Raw genomic sequence first — 17,049 nt, 5'->3', positions numbered from 1 at the left:
GGACACTTCTCCCTGGTGTTGGTGAAATGATAAATAGCACAATCCACTTCCTAGACTATGGCCTCACCTCTGCTCGATGGGGCAAGCGCATTCCCAAAGTGGCATTCTGCTCACATGATCTGAACAGAAATAAAGAAATGACTAAGTAAAAAGATCTGTTGAATTTAATTCTATCAAGAATTGGAGCAGATAGAATGAAAAGTTCCGTGACGGTGGCGACGTAACACTCTCTCTGAAGAATGATTTTCTCGACTCGAGGACAGTCCATAGTGCTCACTGGCAGAACTAGCACTCCCTCTCTTCTGGACAAATATTTTTGACCGATCGCACTTATGTACAGAGCGAACAATTCCAAAATCTTAAATAAGACTAACTGAAAATGGAATTGAACAACACAAAAAACGACAGGAGCGACTCTTTACAGATAAAGTTTGTTTTGCTCAACCTTGGCCTGTGTTATTTTCCTGGGCCGTGTGACACCAGGTCACTGTACGATCACAGCAATACAGTGAGCAAATGGCAGAAGGAAAATGTGTGTAGTACCACAGGGCATGCTGGGAGCAGCAGCGGATACACAGGGAAGTGAATTTCCCAGAACGGGAACACTTCCCAAACAGCGGACTGAGATGGAAGAACTCAGAGTGTTATGAAATTTTATAATTGATTCCGCAGGCACTGTGGAGATCCGTCATTGAGTCTGTTCAAAATTAAAATTAAAAGATTTCTACAATATCAAAATCAAAATAAGAATGTCCAGGGATTAGTGGACGGAAATATTGCAATTATATTATTAAATAATTCACTCATCTTAGTAATGAGCAGCTCATTCATTTCCTCATAGAACATTGGAACCACTGGTAAAGGCGATCATATAATTCCAGGTACCAGCCGTGGAATCAGAGGTTCTCGTTTTCCCATCCGTTTTGATGCAACCAGGAATGTGGCTGTAAGCATTAATGCGTGGATCCAGTGCAGCAGGTTATCAGTGGATGGTATCTCTGTGCCAATGTAGTAGGCTGTGTTGAGTGGAGGTTTTAAATTTGACCCTCACATAGAGCAGCTTCAATTTGTCATTGTGTTGAAGGTTCAGGACGGAAGGCGATGTTGAGCAAGCCAAGTTGATTGGAAAGTACCAGTTTTTTGAATTGAGAAACGACCTTTTCTGGAAAATGATTCATTACCAACAAACATGCTGCAAATGTTTAAAACGTGACAACATGTGTGGGCAGAGAACCGAAAATATTTTTTTTCAACAAATGGATGGCGTTTCTCACGCGCACTGCGTTAAATTCAGAGAAAACAAAACATGTTGAGCCCGTTTCGTGTTACTCAATTTGCTGTAAACTCGCAAAAGTTATTGTAATAATCAAAAAGGAATTATATTGATCACAAGGGACCGTTCGAATATTGCATTCAGTTTTGGTCAGAGCTTCTTTCAGCTTAAAAGTGCGTGTTGTAGGAAAGAACATAGGGCTAAAAAAAAGACAAAAAAGACAGAGACAACTTTGAGAATTTAATGGAGGGAGATCAGAAAGCATGAAATATACGTAACATGATGTAAATGTGGTCAAATATTTAAAGCAGGTATTATGTCTCCTAGCGACAATTCAATTCCTTCTCATGAGGAAATAACTTTTGTTTGCAATCTTCTAGAATATCAATTCCTTTTACAATGTTTTACGTTGAATAATATGCCATACCTTTTAAATTCATGAATATTTCATATTCCATCTTAGCCAGTTGGACGTGTTCATGAAAAGTCTTTTTTGATAAGTGAAAAAAATTCGAAATTTTTACACACATTTTGACTTTCTCCCAATGGTAAATTCCCTACATGTGTTCTTGTGCATGTGTCTTATGAAACACTCTGGACTCAGCTTCTATCATTTTTTCTGGAAATTCGTTTAGGATTTAAATAGCTCTTGAGCAGAAGAAACTCTGATCCAAGTTTTTCTGGATCATTGACCAATGGTTTTGAATCTGAGAATCTATTTATTTATTTACTCGAAAAAGGGACTACCGCTGATTTAGTCACTTAAAACCTTGTGTTATGTGAAAGATGTCTTTCGTTAACTTCCCAGACTTGCATATTTCCGGTACAGCATTTTCAAAACCATGTGAATAAAATCCCTCATTCTGTCCATCATCCACATAAAACCGGTTTGTATCATTTCTACTGTTTGTATGCCTCAGTAAACCTCAACCCTGAGTTTCCTCATGCCTTTCTATACAGGAAATTGTGGCTGCGCCCTTTCTAATGTCTTTACGTTTTTTTTTGTTGGAGAGTGAGCACAAGGATTACAAACAATGTTTGCACTGAGTTTGACCTTTACATTTTACAATTACACTATGAACTCTTAGCTTTGTAATACAATTTCCCTATTCATAAATTCAAACAACGTTCATTATTATCTAACCAGATCATGAACAACCTCCCCACGAAAACTTCCTTTGTACTTCCAAGGAATTTGGGAAAAGGTTTGTAAGGCCAGCGTCCCTAAATCCTCCTGACCTGAATGAGTCTCAGCTTTTTCTAAAGGTAACTGAGATTCAATCACATCACATTGTAGCTGCAGTCGTTTTCAGTGCAGACTGATTGTGTACATGACATACCCGTCGCCAAATACCACCGTGGATCTAAAATCAAAAACTTTCCAAAAATTAATTATAATATCGATTGTTTATCATCTTTCTGTGTTCTTACCTAGTTTGTTCGTGTGTCTCTGTATTAAATCCTACCCAACGTTTGATTTGTGAATGGAGACATTCCTCTCACCACTCATGTTTGGAAACCCCTTTTGACATTGAATGATTTTACTCATACGCTCCCGGAGGACAGTCCTCCCATGACTGGGATGAATCCAGTGAACATTCTGAACGCATCTTCAAAGCCAATGATTCGCTTCTCCGAGTTGGGATCGGTTCTGCACTGAACTCAATGTGTGTGCTCATTAAAAGCAGAACAATTGCAGCAAGATTTTCAGACTAAGATTTTGCAATCTGCTTGCATTAACGTTTGTCCCAACAGTTACATTCCTTATTGTCGTTTGTTTGTGGATGATAAAATTTCCTGAATCGTTCTGTTTTTATTTCATATTGGCGGATGTTACAGCAATTTATAAGCATAGTGATTTCTAGAAGCCACCAGAAAGCACGGTAGCTGATAATGTGAAATGAGACCGCAGTAATGATTGGCCTCAGAATGTAGGTGTCGCTGGTTTGTAGTGATGACGGTTGGGTTGAGTTTCGTATTGATTTTGGAGGATGACAGGTTGGGTCGAGGACGAGCGCTTAAAACTGAAGCAAGGGGAAAGGTATCAGATAGCGAAGTTAGGGTGAGCTGAATGGAAGTGGAAAATTGCATCAGAAGATGGGGCAGTACAGCTTCATCATGTCATTCAGACTGTAAAAACCACGCAGAAGAAGCAAAACACCTTCAGTGCAGGCACAATGATCGGTCAAGTGGGAAAGAAACAAAGTAAGACACTAAGATGGAATGCAACAATTTATGTGAAAGGTTTCGCAATATATCCTTTGTTAAATGCTGACTGCCCTCTCGGTGGAAAATGGAATTTCCTGCAGTGTAACGGCAATATGTGCCATGCTACGACACAAGGCCAAGAGACAAGGACACATTATCTTTTGTAACAGTGTGGCCTTGTGAAAGCACGCTCGGTCCATCTACCAGAACAGGAGAATCGACGTTTTGGGCATAAGCCCTTCCTCATTCCTGAAGAAGGGCTTATGCCCGAAACGTCGATTCTCCTGTTCCTTGGATGCTGCCTGACCTGCTGTGCTTTTCCAGCAACACATTTTCAGCTCTGATCTCCAGCATCTGCAGTCCTCACTTTTTCCATCTTCCAGAATTCAAGACTTCAAAGATCTCCTCTGCGCTGTCCAACGTATTTGCTGCTCCTGTAGGAGGATCTCAATAGCTTTACCATGTGTCTTCCGCAACTCCCTGCTTCCCGTAAACACTTCAAATGTGAACAAATCACCAGTATTTCCACTTGCCCTCATTGTTCGTAATTCCCCTGCTGAAACAAAAACGTACAATTAAGCAAGTTGCATCCTGTGGCTCTCACTCTGGTATAATCTGAATAGTGAAGTGCACTGTGTCTGATGGCAGGACACCCTGCAGACTTTTCATTCAGCGCCATCCTCCCTGTGACATGTACCTGCTGGGTAATATTCTGTTGTGTAGATGTGACCTGGCTTTGCCAATATCACTGTTATCGAACTCCCTGCATTCTGTTGGTCGAATTGTGATTCCATTCAGAATCACAATGTGTCACAAACCACCTTAGCTGTGCTGGGTCTCCACAGAGATAAATGTGCTTCTGTTTTGATATCATTCTCTTGCCTTCTCCCTGTAACTCTGCAAACTTTTAGTCTCAACAACATCGAATTAGTTTTTAAATAACTTGATTGAAACTGTGTCTTTGTCAAGTCAGGCAGTGATTTACAGACCCTAACCATTCGCTATGTGAAAACGTTTTTCCTCATGTACATTTTTCTTCTTTTACTAATGACTTTAAAACTCTACCGAATCGTTCTCGATACTTTCAGGCGTAGGGAGCATTCTCCCTTCCTTTTTCTCATATGTCTAAACCACTCATGACTTGGAAAGGTTCAATAAAGCCAGCTTTCGGCCTTCTGCTCTCCAAGGAGAACTGTCCCAACTTTCCAAATGACCTTTATTGTTGCTATTCCTCATACACCACACCATTCCCATCAACCTGTTCAGCGCTGTTTCTAATCATTTCACGTTCCCATTTCCTAAAGGTCAACATTCAAAACTGTGCAAACATCCAGATGGTGGATTTATTCAGAGTGGGATTGTGTGTGTGAACATCCTGAAACATTTGTTTCGCTTTCACCACATATGGTACTGTGTCATGCCCACTGCAATGACACTTCTGACCCCAAAACACAAAGTTATTTCAAGGGGTGCAACTTCACAATTTGCGCCTTTTTATGTAACAGTTAATTGGGCGACCGGGCAAAAGTGAAATCAAACAACCAAGGCTCGAAGGCGACTAGAAGTAAGAATTTTCACATGCCAGTATTAACACAAGCTACAAAGCGAAGATAACACCCCTAGACACTCTTGCATTTCCAATACTAAACCAGCTGAGAGTCACTCAGATCCAACTACATCCCACTTTGCTCTCGGATTTCGAAAAAGCAAGAGATTTCAAGAATATCACCTACTCATTCCCTCTCCTTGTTCGCGGGACGGTGCTCTTTATCTCTTCCGCTTGGACTGAGCTGTGTCCATCGGCAGATTATTCATCTATTTCCATCCACCTGCAGGCAGTGTGAGGGGAGGCAAGCGCGAATACGCTCTCAAGCTCTCTCTCATCGGCCCAACCAGGCCCCTCAAGTGTTGGAAGTGATGAAGTTTGATTGGGAACTTAATTTATAATTTATCTGAGATCGTGACAAAGATTTTGAGATAGTGGAAAATAGAGAAATGTACTCAGGATACTCTTCCCTAAGGTAAATTCATGTGAAGGCATTTTTGTGCAGCCTGTTTGGTGTTCAGAATCCATCTTCACACAGCAATCCTGCAGAAAAAAAAATTCTAATAGGGACACCTGTTTCTTTGCTGCAATCGGGCAGCAGTTAGCATCTGAGCCCCAACTGTCCGAGATGAAGACAATCCGAGTAAAACCCTCACTGACTGAGCGCCATTCCCACAGTTCTGAGCTGTGGGGCTGCAGATAATCTAACGCAGAAGGAGGGTTAAAGATGAGACATTGTTTCACCCTCAGCCTCAGCCACTCTGTTCCAGAGACAGGAGGAGGGACAGCATCAATGCGTGGCGTCACTCACGCGCTGACAGAAGCTGTTCAGCCCAGCGAGTCCACTGCAACTCTGTGTCACCTGTATATCTCTGTTGTTATTCATAATTGGTGATGCACGTATTCATAATGCGGAACTGTGTCAGTATCGTAATGCTGTCTCCAGCAAGATGATCCAATTGTCATTCATGGCTTTTCATTTCACAGAAAGGACACTGCTGTGTGAAACAGCGTGGGGAATAAATGCAGGGTGTCATGCTCATAGAGCACTCTGCAACTGATATATCTTACCTATACCAGTTTATTCCCAGCTCTGGCAAGTGATTTTACGAATCAAATCAGAGAAGACAGATAGAGAACAGGAAAAGAGCTTCCAGACATTCATAAGTGTGTTTCCTCACCTGTGTAAATTTGGCGGGTGTATCAGTACGCGATATTCATTTCAGATACATTGAGAGAAAGGAAGTGGAAATTGAAAAAGAACTTGCAATACGTTAAATGGAGCTTTGTTACGGAGGAACACTGGCCAGGCAGTACACACACTCAAACCTGGAATTGTCAACGAGCAGAGGATGTATTCAATCCATTAATTTCTGGGTTATGAGCCCAGTCCGCTCCCGCTGGATCGCTCTGTTCGCACTGACTACAGCAGTTTCCAGCGAAATTCCGTTTTTCATCTGGCGTGTGGCATGTGCCTCAGAGAATGATTTCAACTAGATTGTCACTATTATTGTGTGATACACTGTGGCGCATATGTGTCCCGGCTGTGTCAATATAACCTGTGAGTAACTTCCCACATTCTGTTGGTTTAACTGTGATTTCAGTCAGAATCACGAAATAGTGCAAAGTGAGGCCATACAGCCCACCTTCGCAGTGCTGGATCCAAACAATAAGGAAATGTCTGTGTCATTCGATTGATGGATTATATTTGATTGATTATCACATTTACCTGAGTGCAGTGAAAACCTTTGCAAATTGGGAAAGGCAGATCATAGTAATCAAGTACATGCAGATCACAGCGTGAGAGAAAAAAGGCATTCAGGTTGCTCAGCACAGGACGTGCGCTCGGCAAGATCCACATTAAGAGGATCAGCATCATTTGAAGTTGGAGAATACATTTCTCAGTCTAGTAACGGCATAGAAGAAGCTGCTGGTGTCTGTCTTAAAGATTCAGTATCTTGATCTGACGTCGATCTCATCGAAATCATACTTTCTGAGTCAAAAATGGGACCGGATGCAAAACTCCAGGGCTCAAGTGTCACTTCTCGCGCGTACATCACCCACCCGAGGCGATAGCATACCCAAGACCAACGAGACAGAACCGCACCTTAAGCGTGATCCATAAATCAGGTGAGTCTCTTTGTTTAAAAAAGGTTTTTACTTTTGTTTCGGAGTGAAGGCAGCAATGTGTCTTAATAATAGCTCCTTGCCATTCTGCCTCCCGTTTCCAGGAGACTGCGCCAGCCCTTCCCCCGCTGGCAGCTGGACGAACTCATCTTCTATTGTCAATCGGTGTTGTGGAAGAGCAAGGTGAATGCGCTCTTCAGCTCCCGATCAAACACGGGCTTCTGCAGCGGGGGAGGGGACTCATGGGAGTGGTAGTTATGAAAATTCTGGAAAGCTGTACAAAAGGGAGATCTTGCATGCACAGGAACTCATATTATTTTGGGAACCTTGTCCAAATAATTCCATCTGAGACAGATAAAAAAGTGCAGAAATGCTGGGAAAGAAAGAATCTCTCCCAGTAATCGGGAACAGTGTCTGTGTACTTCTCGAATTCACAGCGAGGGCTCTGCTCTCTGAATCAACATGGGATGTTACTGCAGCGAGTCCTGTTGCTCAGGCACATTGCACCTGATTTGTATAAACTTTACCACCTTACCCCCAGCTCAGAGAAGAGTTCTCACAGCTCACATGATCCCAGAGTGACAGGGAACAGAAGAAAGCGATTCAGACCATCATCTTACCACCTGCTGGGGAGAAAAGGGATTTGGGAGAGCAGACAGTCTCGACCAGTGCATGTTCCCATCATTTACAGTCTTGGTCTGTGTGACAACAAAAGTAGGAACCAGGAACTGTTTATCTTGCTTCTTAAAACAGGCGTGAAAATTTTGTAGAGCAAAGATGCATCTACCTGCTGTTAGTGAAATGATGAAGAGTAGAGTACAGTGCACAGAGTATGGTTTGACCTCTGTTTTATGGGACCAGCACTCTCCAACCGTGACCCTTTGCTCACATGATTTGAACACAAACAAATAAATGACTCAGTGGCAAAACTTGCTAAATCGGATTCTGTGAGGAATTGAAGGCGATGGAATGAAATCCCTTTGAATGCGGGGATGTTACATTACCTTTGAGGGAATTGTTTTCCAAACTCGAGGAGAGTGCGCAGTGCTGCTTCCATGGATCAATACCAGGATAGACAGATTGAATCAGTGTCGGATGTTATTGTAGGGAGCCCTGTTGCTTAGACACACTGCACCTTTTGTACTATAGAGCAAAAGCACGGAACTCTTGCGCCGAGAGGACAACTTCAAAATCGTTAATGAGGTATAATGCACAAATGAGCGAAACAACACAGCAACCACAGAAACTCGTATTATGTAACGGGATAAACTCCTCTGCTAACGTAAACCAGCAACACACAACGCATTCAACTCGTGCTGTATTCCGCTAAAATTCAAGAGGCAAAGAACTATGGCAAATATTAGTATTTAAAGTTAAAAATAACAACTTTATCCTTTTTTTACATTTTACAGAGGATAATTAACTTACAACTACTTACAACTCCTTTAACTTAACCTGTCTTTAACCTTCTGCTCCACAATACTGGTCTGAAAAGCCTTCCCCAACCCCGACCCCATTAATATTTACAAAAATTTTCAAATTTAAAAACCAGCCAGTTGTCGAATCTTCTCTTTGTATCTTCCTCTGTAGATTTTCTCTCCAGGTCGGTGTCGATGCTTTTTTCTATGCAATCTATTTCTCCAGATAGGCACCTCTCGGAGATCTTACTAGCATCCGATACCTGTTGGTTTTTTACCTGTTCTCTGTGCTGTTCTTTGCCACTCTGGGTAACCCAGTGCTACCTGTGACATGCCGCTTCAAGAATGGAAGGACAGGTATCAATAACCCGCACATAGGAACAGAATATCTGTACTGTTCAATAACAATCGCTTCACTATCCTAACTCCTTTATAAACCAATTGACCCATTGACATATATGTCTTGGCATCACAAATTCACATCTGAATACTTAGAAAGTTATGTGGATTTCTGCCTCTCTGTTCCTTGCATACACTGAGTTCCAGATTTCAACGAGCCACTGGTTGAAAGCGTTTTTCCACGCATTCACTCTAATCTTTCCAGCTCTGCCTAAAACCGATAGCTCTCTGTGATTGAAATCTCTATCGAAACCATTTTTATTGAAACACACAGTGTTTCAGTGTCTGCTCTCCATATCCCTCAGCATTTTGTACATCTGAATCTTAACCCCTCTCAATCTCCTCTGCTCTAAGTAAAACAGCTCCAGTTTGGCCAATCTCCCTTGTTCAGCCCAGACAATATACTGGCCAATCTCCCCTGCATCATTTCCAGTGCTATCACATCCCTGGTATAATCTGAATTGCACAACTACACACAATAGTCTCGCTGGAGCCGAATGGACGCGTGAAATAAATGTGAGAAACGAGGGTGACTCACTTCAATAATTTCAGTCCGAGACAAGATCTGAATCAGTTGTGTCATTTATTTTACTCTTGTAAGAGGGTATGGTGTCCAGTGTCCACAAGGCAGGACACACACAAACTGAATTCCACTAGTATACAACATTTATATAATTTGGTTCCTATTCTTTCATTCCATTGCTCCTCCACTGTTGACATCTCCCACCTAAGACCGTCGCCCAATTCTCTTTTTTATCTCTTGCCTTCTCCGGCCTTGTCTGTGATAAAATGCTTATTTCTGGCCTCACAAGGCCGTTTGACCACATCCTACTGTGGGCCATTGTTAGGTATATCCTCCCTGACTTGTTATGACCTTATGACCTCATGACTTCTTGATTGTGGTTTGTTCTTGTTTTTGCAGAAGCGGGAAACAGATACCTTTAACTACTGTTTATAAGGCATATCTAGATTAACCCTCTCCCCTCACAGCACCTTATCTATTTGTCTGTAACATCTATCATTGTTGTAGGCACATTTTAGCTTACACAAAAATAATTCTGTATTTCCTTCACAGTTTTCATTCTTGTTGACTCAGCTCTTTGCTGAAACAATTATACACTGGTGTCAGTTCATTTACCTTGCATAAGCAAATATGACTGCAGAAGTAACACTACTTCACCTATATCCCACATAAATGATGTGGAAATCCACAGAAACTGATGTTTTTTGAATAACTGTTGTTTTCCTAAATGCTGCCCTGTGTCATTTTCCTGAGCCTGATGTTGAAATAATCTCTGGTCCATGTCAGTTAAAAGCTGCTACATGAGGATTGATCTCAATGGATCAACTGGTTTGAAGGTCCTGATGATGAGACTTGGTCATGGTCATCCAGCAACAGTGATTGCGGCAGAACAGACTGAACAGGGGGCAATGTGCAAGTGATTGTAAGGGAAATGGGAGGGAGAACTTAAAGGAGGTAAATGCTTGTGGGAGGGAGAGAATTCTCCGAGAATGAGTGAGTCTGAATCCTGATATATCTCTCTCAGAGATGTGTGAGAGAGGGGATTGATGGAAAACGTCATAATCTCGGAGAATTTTTTCACATAAAATCAACTAATTCCTTTGTGTGTTTCTTCAGTATTTGCCACAAGGTGTAAAATGGGGGGAACGTTACCTGCAGTGACTCGGATTCGAAAGAGGTTACTGTGGCAACAGTGCAGAATATTTTAACATTACAACCATCACTGAGTCATGCAGAAACATCCGTTCAAAACTAGCAATAATTACCGTGACAGAGGATATGTTAGGAAAAGTAGCAGATTCACAACAGGAAGATGAGGCGAGTGATAGCAGACATGTCGGAATACAGAATTGGCTGAATCTTTAAATTCGATATCCCCAAACGCTGTGGTTGTTTCATAGAGTACGACATGTTGAATAATGAGTTTGGTAGATTTCCAGAAAAAATGAAGGTTCAGGGGATAGTGCGGGATATAGTTGCACTGTGTGTTTCAATAACAATGGTTTCAATAACAATGGCTTCACCAACTTCTCTACACAAGGAAGTACCCATTGCTGCTTCCGGTCACATAATCCCAGTTCCAAGAACTGGTATCAGTCAAACCTAGTGGCGCAGCCGTGAATACCAAATCGGAAGTGGCGATGGGAATTAGCACGTGGCGCTATTCTGTGGCACCAGTAAAGTGATTGGTAAAGGCGCAATCCTTCTAAGACGGGATAGAAGCGCGTGAAATGCTGAGGCTGGGAGTGCTCCTGGTCAAAGGTGGTGTGGAAAGGCATATTGGTCTCCATTTACGATATTATTAAGATTTTGCAGCAGCATTAACCCGCACTGAAGATTGGCTCAGAGGAAGCATACTAGAGCCTTAAGTAAGAGATCGATGCATGAAAGCGGCCTATGAAATTTTCCTTAACAAGTAGTGTTTAGTTACTTTGACAGAAAGAGTTGTGTTTGCTCACATTGTTACCACATCAGTCTCTTGCTCCAGTATACACTCCAATCCAGCGTAATTGCTTCCATTCCAACACAGAAACGCGTCCTATTCTCTCCATGTGGGATAATCTGAATTGACAATGTCGTTCTTTGAATGGAGAAATGCAGCAGTGGTGATATATTGGGCTAGTAATCGTTGGAGACTGGAACATGGCAGCTGCTGTTATTTAACTCCATGAATAAAATATGGAAAATACACCCAATCTCAGGAACTGAGACGATAACTTTAATTTACTGAAAACTCATTCATTCATGTCACTTTTAAAGGGAAATCTGCTGACCGTAACGAGCCCTGCCAACATGTGACTCCAGATCCACAACAATGTGGTTCACCCATTGTGCTCCCTGACTCAGTTCAAGGGGAATTAATAATGAAAAACAAATGCTCTTCAGACCAATGATAGCCACATTCTGTGGGAGAATAATGAAGAATAAAAATACATAGACGACGGGGAAAATGGGAATTGTGTCTGCTTGGACTCGAATTCAACTGATTTTCCAAACTAAATAGAAACAAGGAAACCCATGTCGCCAAGAAGTCAGGTCCATAGGATGACTGCAGGATGGGATTCAATTACCTGCTGAGGTGTAAACTCACTTGCAAAGTCATAATGCACACAGGTCATTCACCACTCCCATATGTGAGAATTGATCACCCAGGAGACTAACTGGCAGAATCATCAGCAAGTTTACAAAAGACAGCAGGGGATCGATTCTGCTATTATTGCAGCTGTTAATCCCAACTAGCAATGAACCATATTTGGATGCCTGTTTCCAGTGGTGTTCCACTGTTTTCTGATGGAGATCAATGATTGAGACTTAGTTGTCGGAGCAACGCTTTAGACGTTTGCTGATAATGCAACAATTGTTCGTGTATTTGACAGCGACAAAGAAAGCCAGGGACTGCAGGGATGCATCAATCAGATGGAAAGGTAAAATGGCGAATCGAACTGAATCCAGACAAATGAGTGTTAATAAATTTGTGGAGAAGAAACAATAACAGTGAGTATACTGTGTGGTGTAAACGGACAAAGAGATCTTGGAGTGGACTTTCACAATCACTGAAGATCAATGGACAGGGGAACCATATGGGCGGAGGTGCTTACTGCAGATGCTGGATATCAGAGTCACGATTAGAGTAGGGTTGAGGAAGCACAGCAGGTCAGGCAGCATCCAAGCTACAGGAAATATTCACGCTTTGAGCAAAAGCCCTTCATCAGAAATAAGGCTGGGAGCCTCGAGAGTTGAGAGATAAATGGGAAGGGGTGGCGCTGGGGAGCATTTAGTTAAGAGTGCAATAGGTGGATGGAGCTGTGGACAAAGATGATAGATTATATTAGATTAGATTAGATTACTTAGATTACTTAAAGTGTGGAAACAGGCCCTTCGGCCCAACAAGCCCACACCGACCCGCCGAAGCGCAACCCACCCACACCCCTACATTTACCCCTTTAACCTAACACTACGGGCAATTTAGCATGGGCAATTCACCTGACCTGCACATCTTTGGACTGTGGGAGGAAACCGGAGCAACCGGAGGAAACCCACGCAGACACAGGGAGAATGTGCAAACTCCACACAGTCAGTCGCCTGAGTCGGGTCTCTGGCGCTGTGAGGCAGCAGTGCTAACCACTGTGCCACCGTGCCGCCCACAATAGATCAGAGAAGAAGGTGGAGCGGATAGGTAGGAAAGATTATTAGACAGGTTAGACAGGTAATTAAGACGGGGCCAAGCTGGAAGATTGGAAATAGAGTAAGGTGGTGGGAGGGAATGAGGAAACTGGTGAAATCCACATTGATGCCATGGGGTTATAGGGTCCCGAGGCGGAAGATGAGGCGTTCTTCCACCAGGCGTCGGGTGGTGAGGGAGTGGCAGGACCTTCATGCTCTCGGTAGAGTGGGGGGAATGGAAGTGTTCGGTCACAGGGCATTGCGTTTGATTGTTGCGGGTGTCCTGGAGATGTTCTCTGAAGCACTCTCCGAGAAAGTGTCCTGTAGCCCAAATGTAGCGGTGACCAAATCGGGAAAAATGGATACAACAAACGACATGTGTGGTAGTGCAGTTGAAACTTTGTTGGATGTGACAAGCTCCTTTGGGGCATTGGACAGAGTTGGGGGGGGGGTGGTGTGTATGGGCGCGGGTTTTGAAATTCCTGCAGTGGCAGAGGAAGGTACTGGGATGGGAGGGTGGGTCGTTGGAGGGTGTGGAGTTGACTAGATATTTGTGAATGGAACCGTCTTATTTCAATGTGGATAGGGGTGGGGAGGGAAAAATATCCCAGGAGGTCAGTGTTACTGTCATTTTTTTTACTAACCCATTGATTTACACAGCTATCTGGATTACACCTCCACCCACCCCACCTCCTGCAGAAATGCTAGCCTGCATTCCCAATTCCATCCCATCTGCTGCCAAAGGATAAGTTGCAACACTGAACACACCAGATCCCCATCTTCTTTGAAGACAAGAACTTTCGCTCCCATGGGGTTGAAATGCCCTCCAATACATATCATCCATGCCCCGCACCTCCGCCCACGAACCCCACACCTCCAATCACAAAAAGGATAGAACCCCCGGTCCTCACCTTCCATCCCACCAACCTCCGCATAAATCACATCATCTGCCGACAGATTCGCCACATCTTAACGGACCCCACCACCAGGGATATATGTCCCTCCCCATGCCTATCCACTTTCCCCAAAGTCCAATACCCCCACAACTACCTCGTCAAGCCCACGACCTCCAATGATCCACCCTTGCCCCGGCACCTTCGCCTGCCACCACAGGAATTGCAAAACCTGCGTCCATATCTTTCTCCCTCATCTCATGCAAGGCGCCAATGGAGCCTTCCACATCCATCAAAGATTCACTTGCACTTCCACACATGTCATTTATTGCGTCCGTTGCTCCAGATGTGGTCTCCTTTAAATTGGGGAGACCGGATGTCTTCTCACAGAGCACTTCAGAGAACATCTCCACGGGTACCCGCAAGAATCACCCCACTGCTTCTTGGCCAAATATTTCAACTCCCCCTCCCACTCTTTCTCTCTCTCGAAAATACAGGTCCTGGGCCTCCTCCATCGCCAGTGCCTCATCACACGATGCCTGGATGAAGAAACCCTTATCCTCTGCCTTAGGACCCTTCAACCCCATGGCATCAATGTGCACTTCATCAGTTTTCTCATTCCCATTCCTCCCACCTTACCTCAGTTCCAAACTTCCAGCTCAACACCGTCCTCCTGACCTGTCCCACCTGTGTATCTTCATCCCCACCTATCCACTCCACCTTCTTCTTTGACATGTCACCTTCCTCCCTCCTCCATCCACTTCCTGCACTCTCAGCTACCTTCACCACAGCCCCACCTCCTCCAATTTATGTCTCCACCTCATAGGCTCCCAGTCTCATTCGTGATGAAGGGCTTTTGCCTGAAACATCGAATTTCCCATCTCCTCAGATGCTGCCGGACCGGCTGTGCTTCTCCAGCAACACTCTAATCTTGAGGGGAATCAGTTGATTCAGAGGGTTTTTGGATATTTGCTGTTGTCGACCACAGGCTGTGTAGGATAGTAGAACTTTTGCAATTTAGGGAACAGCAAAAGGACTGGGCACAAGACTGGTCACTGCATGAATAAACTTTTTAAAAATTGTAAGATAACAGATGGGGGCTGTAGTATACAACTTCGCCCATCAAGACCGCTTCACGACTCAACGAGTTTATCACTGATACCTCTCCAAGTCAGGGTGCTATGTGCCTTGGTGGGTAACTTGCAAATGGTGGCGTTTCAATGCATCATCCTTATGGATGTTGAGTTCCGAAAGGCCTGTCAAAAACGCCAGGATGACTTTCTCCAGTGCATCTTGTAGTTGTTGCACTCTGCTGCAATTGTGCCTTCGCAGTGATGGGAATGAATATTCAGGTATTGAAGAGGGTAGAATCAAGTGACTGCATTGTCGTGAACGGTGTCCAGTTCTTTAAGTGTAATTGAAGCTACACTCATCTAGGCAAATGGAGATAGATCTGTTCCACATCTCAATTGTGCCTTGCAAACTATGCAGGCTTCACGGAGGCAAGAGTTAAGTTTGTAAACAAAAATATCTACCAGGTTTCTGTTGTCAAAGTGATTATATAGCCAGTCTCAGTCCGTTTTTTCCTAAATACTAGCTCTGCAGACGATTACACGAGGGTTAGGTTACAGTAAGTCCACTGAATGTCAATGGGATATGATTAGATTCTCATTTGTCGGAGTTCTCATTACGGTATTTAGTTCTTGTGTGGACCAATCCGATTCCTATCCTTATCTGATTTCAAGTTCCAATTCCCGACTTTGCCTGAAATTTCAACTGTTGCCTCTCAGAAATGTCTCTACCTGCCTTAATAATATGCAAGGATGCTGCAGGGGTCAGCAGATATTTACTAATATGTTGCCAACATTGGGTAAAATGGAGCTTCTTGGAAAGATTGGTTAGGCTGGGATTAATCTCCTTGAAACAAAGGAGGCGGGGAGGGGGGAGGAGAGAGAGCTCTATAATCACGTAATAACATTTATAAACGTTAAATATTCATGGGATTTTGACAGGGTAGATACGGACATGTGGTTTCCCTCACGTGAGGAGAGCGCCAGAGGACATAATCTCAGAATTTGATTTTGCCTATTTAATTCTAAAATGAAGAGTAATTTCTTTGCTCAGGTGCCAGTGAATCTGTGGAATTCTTTTCCGAAACCGCTGTTGAGGCTGGGATTTTGGGTATTTTCAAACTGTGCCAGACAGATATTTGATCATAAAGACGATGAAGCTTTGTCGAGGCAATGCAGGAGAATGGAGTTGAAGATTAGCAAATCAGCCATGAGCTCATTGAATGGCCGATGGTCTGAATGGCCGACTTCCACTACTGCATCATTTGATCTAACACCTTCTTTTATGAATAAGTTTAGAATTCCAACGAGATAGGATGAAGTGATCGAGAAGATTTATCAAACTGATCAAACAGATCAGGAACTAGCCTCATAAGCTCATGAAGAAGAAATGTGCAACTGGCTAATTAATACGGCTATGTATACTGCTATAGTTTTAATTGGTCTTTTTGTTGGTATTGCGATAGTGAAGTGTATTATTGCTAAAATATTAACTTCTAATTACAATATTGGTCCACCCAGAAAATGCTTCTTCTCCACTTAGATGAAGATGAGGAAACACCATTGCCTGCCTTTGCTTCCCCTTCGAAGGAAGAGGAAGTAATGCAGTTTTTTACTGCCATCGAATTGGAATGATTTGTTCCATGCCTTTATGATGTGGTCATAGAATGACCAAAGGAGGAAGTTGAGGATTTAAATTTGAGTTTAGTTTATTGCTTGAAGCAATAAGTATGTGTGGATTTTGGCTTAACACAAAATTTTTCTTTCAATTTAAAAGATAACAATGATTTGGCTGAGAATAGTGATTGAACATTGTGAAATTGTACTGGTGATTTGCAGAATTAAGCTGAAATTCTAAGATAAGAGAACAGCAGAGTTTGCATAAAATGAATACTGACACATTAATTGATCATTTGAAATAGCCTTGAA

Source organism: Chiloscyllium plagiosum, unplaced genomic scaffold (genome assembly GCF_037043375.1).
Source record: "Chiloscyllium plagiosum isolate Xiang-an unplaced genomic scaffold, Cpla_swu_hap1 HiC_scaffold_42, whole genome shotgun sequence".
NCBI lineage: Eukaryota > Metazoa > Chordata > Chondrichthyes > Orectolobiformes > Hemiscylliidae > Chiloscyllium > Chiloscyllium plagiosum.
The sequence above is the reverse complement of the archived record's forward strand: the minus strand, read 5'-3'. Positions refer to the sequence as shown.